At 37.2% G+C, this 11099-nt stretch overlaps 1 long non-coding RNA gene across 1 annotated transcript in view; it reads left to right on the top strand.

Annotated features, from left to right (window-relative positions):
• Positions 1-7585, top strand: part of LOC140508926 (uncharacterized) — a 32945-nt gene extending 25360 nt beyond the window's left edge. The window contains exons 2-3 of the long non-coding RNA XR_011968534.1: positions 6936-6980; positions 7302-7585. This is a non-coding gene — a long non-coding RNA (uncharacterized lncRNA). The remainder of the gene's footprint in view (positions 1-6935; positions 6981-7301) is intronic.
• The last annotated feature ends 3514 nt before the right edge of the window (positions 7586-11099 follow it).

Raw genomic sequence — 11099 nt, forward strand, 5'->3', positions numbered from 1 at the left:
ATCCTATTATTATATAATTTTTTTAGGCTCAGTAATTTCTGGCTAAGTATAGCTTACAGATACAGATCTTAATATATCATATATTTAATATTTAGATATAATACTTCATAGCTTTCAAAGTACGTTTTCCTCACAACAGTCATGCAAAGTAGATAGTCCATGCATTGTTACACAATTTTATATATAAGGAACCTGAGGCTAAGTGAATGATCCAATGTCACACAAATGCTAAGTATTGGAGCTAAGATTTAAGCCAGGTCTCTCCTGACTCTATTTAATGCTTTTTCTACTGACCTAAGAGTATTTAGGTCTTCATAACCAAAGCAGTTTTTTGTAGCTTATTCAAATTTCTCCATGAAAGTTCTATTCAGTGCCTTATGGTAGTTTGGCTATGATTCTGATGTCTTGAAGTTCACTCCAACGGTATATAAACTCACTCAATTCCTACGCAAAAGGCTCCTTGTGTGGACCTAGAGCTTGACTGGAAGTCTGTTGTTTAATGACAACTTGGCTTAGCTAAGTTTTGAGAGCCAAGTGAACAGGTTAGCCACAGATAAATTTATTTTTTAATATTAGATATATGTCATCTTTCTATCACTATATATTTATATTTTACTATATATATTATAGAGAGATCACAATATAGAGGGATTGCAATCTGCATTGGTGGAAGGAGTACTAATACCAACAAAATTACAGGTCCTTGAAATAATTAGGATAATTCACATTTATACAGAGCTTTATTGGGTAGATGAAACTATTTTTTTTTTTTTTTGCAATACAGTCATTGCTCACGAATAGTTGGATGAGTGAATAAAAAACATCCAAAAAGCATCTAATATATTCTAGGCTCTGTGTTAGATGCTGGGAATACAAAGGCAAAAATGAGATAGGCAACTGACATTTTAATGGGGAATTATAACACCTATGGTCAAGTGATAATCAGGGAAGCATATTTGTCTTTTTCCAAAAGTAAGAGTAGAATTGATTTAATTCCTGTTCCCAGATCACTAGGTGGAAATGAGAGGGAGGAGGTGAGTGTGGGAGGGCAAATGTTAAGATGCCTAGTGTAATTGGATATGAAACAAAATTTTAGTCCAGGTAGGCATAGTTGTTAGGTGCTGGTGATGGTGTACTCATTCTCTCATTGACCATCCCCATGCCCAGGATAAAATTTTGAGCTGAATAGATGTACTCATGCAGGAAAATGGGTGGGGCAGCGTGGGTCTTGATTAATTTAATATTTATAACACTCACATTTTTAACTTGGCCATGGCAGAATCAAATTGAAGCATTTTCACTCTCTTCATTACTGATTGATTGGCCAGAGCCAATCAGTCAATCCAGCATTCATTAAGTACCTACTTTATGCCAGGTACTGTGCTAAGCACTTTGGATATGACAAAAATTAAACAGAACTTAGGACCTCATATTTTTAAAATTCTATTCAGGGAAACAATATGTCCACATATGTGTATATACAAAATAAGTGTAAAATAAATATGAGGTAATTTCAGGCTGACATTGCAATCCCAATGAAATATACAATGAATGGGTTAGATTATGTCAACAAATGAGTAAAGTGCAGTATTGGGCTAGGCCACTTGGAATTATTATGGTCACCAGGAGAAGTAGTAAAGAATGAACTTCAACGTTATCTTGTCAAGCCATTAGGCTAGTTATTTCTGATCTGTGTGTTGCCTGGTCATTGTAAATTGACTGAATTGCCAGAGATAGGCATGTTTAAACTTGGTGATGGCTAGAAGGACCATTTGGAGGGAGGGGAGGGAGTGAATGAGACAGGGAGGAAGAGAGAGAGAGAGAGAGAGAGAGAACATTAACTTTCATTCAATGATACATCAGTAGTTTTCTTATTCTACTCTAGCTCATCTTTGTAGTGCTAATAATTTTCCTTACCACTTGGGGAGCATATGTATTTTAATGTAAGCTGTTTTTTATTTGTCATTTGCATACACATATACACATATCATATATGCATGAATATGTATATATACACATATACATGTCTTTACAAGTTCACCTTGTTTTAAATCATCTGTCTATATGCATACAAACATGCATTTATGCATATATATTTTGTGAATCCATAAAAAATGCTTATGAAATTTTAAGGTGAGCTTGCTCTTCATTTTCAATATCAAATCTAAAGAAGATTTAACAAATCAGGACAAGTAGTTTACAAATCACATGCCTGAAAGCAACTCTGTGAGATAGATCGGTTTTAATTTAATTTTACTCACCACTGCCACATATAGGTTATGTGACCCTGAGCAAATCACCTAACCTCTCTAGGAAACTTATTTCTAAAAGATAAGTTGAGGAGAAGGTGTCCACCTACCTTGGTATGGGGAAATTCTTATACCAATAAATCCAGTTCTAATCCCTACCCATTATTTTATCCAAACTTACACTTCATTAGGAGATCTGTTAGCTTGGAACCTCTCCACTAATAGATTGACTACTCATCTCTAACTTATAGTTGTAGGGAATTTTCTATGATACTGAGAGGTTAAATGACATGATTATCATCATGCAGCTAGTGTTTCTGAGAGTCAGATCCTAAACCTAAGTTGCATGAGTTTAAAATCAGCCTTCTATTCATGATTTCATTGTTGTTGTTCAGTCATTTTTAGTTGTGTTTCATTCTGTGTGACTCCATTTAAAATTTTCTTGGCAAAGATGTTGAAGTGGCTTGCCATTTTCTTTTTCAGCTCATTTTACAGATGAAGAAACTGAGGCAAAGAGGGTTAAAGGGTCTGTGCCTTGCATAGGGTCATACCACTAGTAAGTGCCTGAGGTCAGATTTGAACTCAGGAAGTTGAATCCTTCTGATTTTAGTCCTGGTGTTTTATCTACTGAACCACCTAGCTGCCCCATCTATCCATGATATCATGTTGCCAATCAAAGTGTCACCAGTATTATTATCTCTGTTCTGCAGATGAGGAAGTTGAGGTTCAGAGACAATAAATGCCTGTTCAGGGTCACAGTAAGTAGCTGAGCCAAGATTTAAATTCAGGAGAGGGGTCTCCTTTCTCCAAACCTCAGGTTCTTCCCACTAGATCTCATTATCTCTAGTCTCTTAGGTATATTGTTACCTTTCCATTGCCTCAGTTTCATCACTAAATCTTCCTCCTTGCTAAGGGAGGTAGCAGGAAGGGAGTACTAGAACAATATATCTTTATTACATTTGCTGTCTATTCTTCTTAGTCTGCTTGCCTTTCTCTATTTAGCCAGGACTGAACCAATACATTGGGGCTATAAATAGCAATATTCAGAGGTTGATTTAAGTGGTGTTAAAAAGACCCATTTCTCTACCAGTCTGTAAATGATGCCTGAAATACTATCATTCGTGATTTGCTTCTTTGTGTTAATAGGATTTTACATTTCTATCAACCTTTGGACTTTATGAAAGCTTTCACATATATAATCTATAAGGCCATTTTTTCATTAGGGAAAAGCACTGTAGTGAATATCACAAATGGGCTGCATGGAGCAGAGAAGGTAATGGGGAGACAACAAAAACGTCACTAACCTCCCAATTTTGCTGAACCTACTTTTACTTTTACTTCTTTAATTTAGTTGACATATTTCTCTCTCTTGACTCGAATTTCTCACTAAAGACTTTCTTGGCTCAGTGCTTCATGCCCTTTTATACCTCTCCTTTTGACCTTAGCCTTTGATCCCATCCATTTGGCAACTATGCCCATATGGAAGTGCCCATGGATTCTGGAAGTAGACACTGTGTGAAAAAGAAAGGGTACTAGAGGTATAGATGTGAATAAAGACTCTCCCTGGGATAAGCCTTAGATTTCAAATGATTGTTACCAGAGTGTTCATGACATAGCTTGCATATTTCTCTAACATTGATGTTTCCCATAAAATGACAATAAATGGTACTAAGAATAGCCATTGAGATGAGAGAGAAATGCCCGTCAAGGAATTTTAGTTAAGTTCCACCCTGCTGAAGATTCCCCAAACCAGTAATCCATGTGTGTACCTAGTAAATTATATGAATTAGTTAAAACAGGAAGCATAATTTTATAACACACAACAATTCTAAAATAAGATTATATAAAATTGTACTCCATATGTTCAAAATTTCATAGAGACCATAATTCCTCTCAACAGATGTGGAATTATAGTCTTGCTCTGACAGAAGACTAGAAATATTCCAGTCTTTCATTGAGAGGCAATATGGTGCAATGGAGAGAGGGCTGAGTTTGGACCCAAAGGACCTGGATTCAAATCTAGATTCAGTTATTTAATTCCTTTGTGACCTTCACTTTCTGGGCTTCAGTTAGATCTGTAGAATGAAGAATTGGACTAAATCATTTCAAAATCTTCCTTAAGCTTTAAATTAAAGGTATGCTTAGTGGGGAACGGATGTGCAGGCACATTCTTTGCTCTAAGAAGAAGGCTCAAATGAAATATTCTCCCAGGGTGTACTAGTACTCAATTCCCTGTCCATTCCTGTGACCTAAGTCTTTTCAGCTCATAGATGATTAATGAGCTTAAAAGACTAAGCTGTCTCCTTCAGCACCAGTCAACTACCAAAGATACATAAGAATTAAATGCTGTTGGACTGACTCCTTGTCACTGGAGATACTTCTTCTGGCCGCTCTTGTAATCAGGCATTTTACCTGGCTACCCTAGTGGTGTGTGTTCATCCTTCGTTGCCAAAGAAGACCATGCCATCAGAGAAATAATGACATGACTTGCCCTTGACTTTGTTTTGAGTGAAGGAGGGCTGTTCAGGTCACCAGCCTTACTTCTCTTCAGAACCATCTGAATCCAGTGACCAGATATTCATCAGGATGACCAGAGATAATCCAGGATGAAGCAGTTGGGGTTAAGTGACTTGCCCAAGGTCATACAGCTAGTGAGCATCAAGTGCCTGAGGTGATATTTGAACTCAGGTCCTCCTGACTTCTACACTAGTGCTCTATCCACGCACCACCTAGCTGCCCTACCCTCGTGGTAGCTTAAGAACATAAAGATCAAGATCATAGACTCATATGGGACCTTGGAGGCCATGTATTCCACCCTTTCATTTTATATATACATATATATATGTACATATGTAAATACACCTACATACATACACACACCTACACAACTCCCATACACACAAATATATACACATATACATATATTATATCTATGTCTACATATGGAAACTGAGGACTAAGCATGGTTTTTCACTAGTCAGATTTTTGTGTCAACTTCTATGTGAGTAAGAAATTGGGGCTTTTTTTCTATAGTACTGTTATTCTGATTACATCTATATATTTATATGTATGTATGTTTTTATATCACACCACACATATGCAAACATATGTATGTGTATCTGCACACATACGTACATACATACATACATACATACATACATACATACATACACAAAGAACATAATTTCCCTCCCAAATAATTTAATAGCAATTTATATTTAGGCTAATCTAATGCTTCAAAGTGGTAAATTATGAAAGCATTATGAAATATTTTGTTATAGAAATTTAATTGAATCAAGGGGTTTCATAGAATCATATTATGTATTAGCTGAAAGACACCTTAGAGGCTATCTCACTTAACCCCCTTAATATATAGATGAGAAAACTGATCCCAGGAGAGAAGAAGTGACTCACCTGTGGTCCTATTACTAATCTATGATAAGTCTGGAATTGGAATTCCTGGTCCAGTGCTGCTTCTGCTAACTCATTCTTCTGTGAAACTGCTCACTTCTGAGATGTGATGTCTGCAAATTTGTCTAAGTCAACCTTCTTGCTCTTGCTTTGGATGATAGCTTGGTGGAGGCCATCTTCATTTGTCTGAAACCATAGCAATCCCATCTTAGTTAGAAAGTACCACATCCACTTAAAAAACAAGATTCTCCCGCTAAATCCCCAAATCTCACATGCTCAAGTTGAAAAGAAAGCAGGAATGATTTAATCTTAATCAGGCAACCAATGTAAACAATCACAAGTATCAAGATGGTGCAGTGAAAAGAGCAGCATGAAGCAGAGAAACTGTCAGATTTTTAATCGGATAACCTGGGTTCAATTCCTGACCCTTCCACTTGCAAAATGTGCAACTTTGTGCAAGGCATTTATCTTTCCAAGACTTTAGTTTCCTTATTTGTAAAATTAGGAATTTGTGTATGATGTAATCTAAGTTCCCTGTTAGTTCAGTAACTGATCCTATGATCTCTCTCTCCTTCTATACTTGGTTTCATGGGAATCTTTGTGGAATCCAATGAGGGTCTTTTTGATGTCTTCCTTATTATTATTATTATGAATGGTATTTGCTGTCTGTGCCATTTATGTGACTCTAAATGACATTCTGCTTTATGACATTTCTTCTGTCAAGGCAGTTAGTATATTGCTATTTTATTTTCCAAAGTATTGGGATACATAAAGACCTGCACACAGAAAAGAAATTAAACATAAGAGTTTGCCTTCATGCACAGGCATATCAGAAGAAGTAAGAGGCAGATGTGAATTTAGCATAAAGAAATCTAACTATTAGAGTTGTCCAAATATTGAATGGACTGCCTTGCATGGTATTATCACCTGTCACTAGAGATGTTCAAGTACAGTCTGGGTTACTATTTCTCTGGAATGTACCAAAGGCAGCAGGTTGGAACACACGATGCTTCAAGTCTCTTGAGCTGGAATAGAGATCAGGTACAGAAGACTTTTAATGATAAGTATATTAAACAAAGGCAATAAGCAAACATTATACAATAATTGTCAAGAATTGCTTGTTTTCATAACATTTCAAAACAGCCCTTACTGATAAGTGAGCTTTCACCTTATTGTGCCAAGAAGCAGGCTGCCATGTCAATGCCCAGACAATATCAACCCATGCTACCTACAGTCCAGTCACCTACCTCATCCTTGTCATTCTCTTCCCAACAGAAGACCAGAACCTTGGTTTCTGCTCCAAACACTGGGTTATGATAGGTGAGTGTTCACTTTTATCTTATTTGGAATAAAGCCACCATATCACTGTCTACCTATCTCCAAACCATATCACCTGCAATGTGGCCCTCATCCTCTACACTCCCTCTCCCTTTCTAATTCTAGTTCTAGTTTAAGGTTGCTTTTCTCTATTAGAATGTAAATTCCTAAGGGAATGGACTGTCTTGCTTATTTTTTGTTTTTTCTTTTTTCTTTTGGTATTTTCACCTCTTAGCACAGTGCCTGGCATATAGTAAGCACTTAATAAATATTTTATCATTTATTTACTCACATATCCATTCATATATCATTTTCATTTTCCAGACTACCTTCACCTGCTGTCCAGAAAGCCAATCCTTATAACAAAGAACAGAAAAGGAAGATAATGAAAAAAATTAATTCAGCAAGAATAATTAAAACATTAACATTCTGAGAATATACGTAGTGTTCTCCAAACATTCTTCTACATCCTGGTATTGAAAGGTAGAATGTATATTCTCATATCTCTTCTCTGAAACCAAGCTTGGTTATTATAATTAAATAACATTTAGTATGACTTTTAAAATTTATGATATTAAAGTCACTGTATGTGTTGCTTTTTCTTCTGATTTTGTTTACATCATTTTATATCATTTGGAATTTACAGGGAAACAATTTTAAAGCTAGCTGAGGAAGATTTGAAATATATCATACAATTAAGTAATAGTCACTTTTTGACCAGAAGCAACATCTCTGAAAAGGAATTTGATCATAAGACCTTTACAAAGAAAATAGAATCTGGGCAAAGGCTAACTAGAACAGAGGGCCTAAAGCAGAGAAAAAGAGAAGGGGGCATCTGCGATTGCATATGGATATTGTTTAATGTTACACAGATCTTTACATGGATTAATAATACTGAACTGAACATTGAGTAATATCAGCACTTTGGTGAGCTGCAGGCTGAATGGTGAAGAAAGCTATGAGAAATGCGTATATCACAGAGCATCCAAGTTTCTCTGCAGCCCACATCCAAGACCACAGGAGGTGGAAGAACTATAGTCAGAAGCAATGAAGGAAAAAGTGCCTTTCCCTTTACTCTCACCATATGGTTGCTATGGGGCAAAGTCAACATCAGCCCCAAACCACTTTAAAAAACTATGTGTAAACATTTAGAATTTAATCATAGGCAGAATGAGTTGTAGGGACTGGTGAGTATGTGTGGATACTGAGAGAGAATCAGTGTATGTAAAGACTGTGGTGAATGCTGTCAGTAGAGGGATATCTGTGTTCTGTATCACAGTGTTGCTTTAACACATTGATTCTAGTAATGGAGAACATGATGAAAATACTGGATAAGATTTTGTATATTGTCTTATGTCAAGTTTTTGAGGTTTATATTATCTTTACACAGGAAAATATATGTGTTCAGGAGTAGAAGGGATGACCCAGAGTTCAGGGTATTTACAAGTGAATCATTTTGGAGGTAGGGCACTCATGATCCTTCTAACTATTACAGCTTTGAGATGTCAGAAAGGTTATGATAGAGAAAGTTCTCCTATGGAAGATGATATTTTAAATCTGTCATTTTAGATTATTGTGTGACAAGTTAATTTTACCCTATATGTCTTATTTTCATAGCTATCACTCACAGCATGAAAGGAACTATAGACTTGAACATTTGGCTTACAAATTTGTCTAAATGGCACTGTCCTCAAAGAACTGACTACAATAGAGAATGACCACACAGATAGGGGAATGATAGCCATGAAAGGCTGTTTTTGTCTATTGAATCACAGGGATGGTAAATTAATAAACAGGGTAGCCAAAAGACACCCCTTTTCCAGAAGCAATGGAGGCATTGATTTGATTGCTTTGTCCAGGATGTAAAAAGTGGTGGTGATGGGGACAGGGGTTATATATTAACTCATTGAAGGACAGATAGCAATATGGCTTAAGTGGATATCTGGAAAGTAAATGAAATATTATCTGGTCTGGGGCTTCATGTTATTTATCAAGCAAAATCACTTACCTCTATGGGCCAGGAATTATAAAGCAGAGTAGACTTGTTCCTGGGACAAAGGACACAGTCTCTGAATTTCTGGTGAGTGGTTGCAGTTACAAGTGGGAAGAAATAAGGCAGCCAAAGGAAAGATGGCAAGATTGTCTAGGTAGTTAGCTGTTCCCTTATCATTGAATAGTGACTGAATTACCACCATGTCCAACACACAGAAAATAATAATGGTAACATAGCACTGATGAAATATGATTGGCTGAGACCTCTGTCCCTTTTTCTTTGTCTGATCCCCTTCTTTCCTCTGTTCTTTGTCCAGGGGGTAGCTAGGGGAGATGACATGAAACAGGGTCCCAGGGGATGGAGCTGAATGTCTTAAATTGTACATTGAAAAATGGTGACAAAGAATATGTGTGAAACTTTTGTAAACTCAGTGTGAAATAGTGCAAAATAGATGATAAAATAAAAAGAATGATGGAGCCAAGATGGTGGAGAGAAGCCAGGAAGTTACCTGAGCTCTCCCCAGTTTCCCTCGGAAAGAACATTAAATCAAACCACTAAATGGATTCTGGAGCAATAGAACCTACCAAAAGATGGAGTGAAACAACTTTCCAGCTTAAGATAATTTAGAAACTTCAGGAAAATCCTGTCTCATTTGGGTAAAAGGGGAGTACAGCCCAGGCCAGATGGTATCTGTGCAAACCAGAGTGAAATTCTTAGCCACAGCACAGATTTAGGCCAGATTTTAGAGATTTTAGATTTTAGTCTTGGCTCAGTAGGCCAGTGACACAGCATGCCAGCGGTGAAGCCTCCAGCCCCAGCAATGAAGGCAACTTGCCAGCCCTGAAACTCGGGCAACAATAGGTGTGAGTAGGACAGACCACTCCAGTATAGTAATCAAGCTGACAGAACCTGAGGCCCCAGTGCAGAAAGCCAGTGACCAGGACCCTGGACCCTAGTACAAGAAGTTTGGGGCAGTGTCCCCTATGCCTCTGAAAGAAAGCTCAACTTTAAAAACCATGAAATAGGTAAGAATGAGCAGGAAACAAAAAGAACCTTGATCATAGAAGCCAAAATGGTGACAGGGAAGATTAAAACACAAGCTCAGAAGAGGACAATGTTGTCAAAATGCCTACATGTGAAACCTCAAAGTGGAATATGAATTGATCTCAAGACCAAAAAACCTTCTTGACAGAGCTCATAAAGGATTTTAAAAGTGAAATAAGAGAGGTATAAGAGAAATTATGAAAAGAAATGAGAGATATGCAAGAGAGAGTCAACAGCTTGGAAAAGGAAGGACAAAATTTGACTGAAGAAAACAGCTCCTTAAAAAGCAAAATTGGTTAAATGGATAAGAAGGTACAGAAACTAACTGAAGAAAATAATTCCTTAAAAATTAGAATAGGGCAAGTAGAAGCAAATGACTCCATAAGACATTAAGAATCAGTCAAACAAAATCAAAAGAATGAAAAAATAGAACAAAATATAAAATACCTCATTGAAAAAAAATCAATTAACTTAGAAAATAGATCCAGAAGAGATCATTTAAGAATTATTGGACTACCTGAAATGTACTATGACTAAAACAAAAAGTCCCGGACCACATCTTCTAAGAAATTAAACAGGACTGGAGGCAGAGCCAAGATGATGGAGTGAGAGCAACTATGTACCTAAGCTCTTAGACAAACTCCTTCAGATACCTTTAAAAAGAGAATCTGACCACATTTTGGAGATGCAGAATTCAATAGGAGATAGACTGTGGCAGATCCATAGACCAGAACCAACTGGAAGATTGACGGGAAGAATTTGTTTCACGGGAGTGGAGGAGCACACAGCACACAGTGCAGTAAGTCCCAGCTATGGCAAGACCAAGCAGGAAAGACCCAGGGTGATTTGAGGAAGCAACAGCATGGCAGGATAGCCCCTCAGGACCAGAGTCCAGTGGAGCTGAGCAAGTGAGAGCCACGGAAGGAGCCCCAGGTATCAGCAGCAGCTGTGCCTGAGATTTTCAGCATGCAGTTTAAATGTCTGTAAGTCACCTACTTGAACTTTTGGGAGCCAAAATGGTGGCGTGATCAGTAAATTCTCTTTCCCCCTCCCCTTGTTGACCTCGAAAGAACCATAAAATATTT

This window comes from Notamacropus eugenii, chromosome 5 (genome assembly GCF_028372415.1).
Source record: "Notamacropus eugenii isolate mMacEug1 chromosome 5, mMacEug1.pri_v2, whole genome shotgun sequence".
Classification (NCBI taxonomy): domain Eukaryota; kingdom Metazoa; phylum Chordata; class Mammalia; order Diprotodontia; family Macropodidae; genus Notamacropus; species Notamacropus eugenii.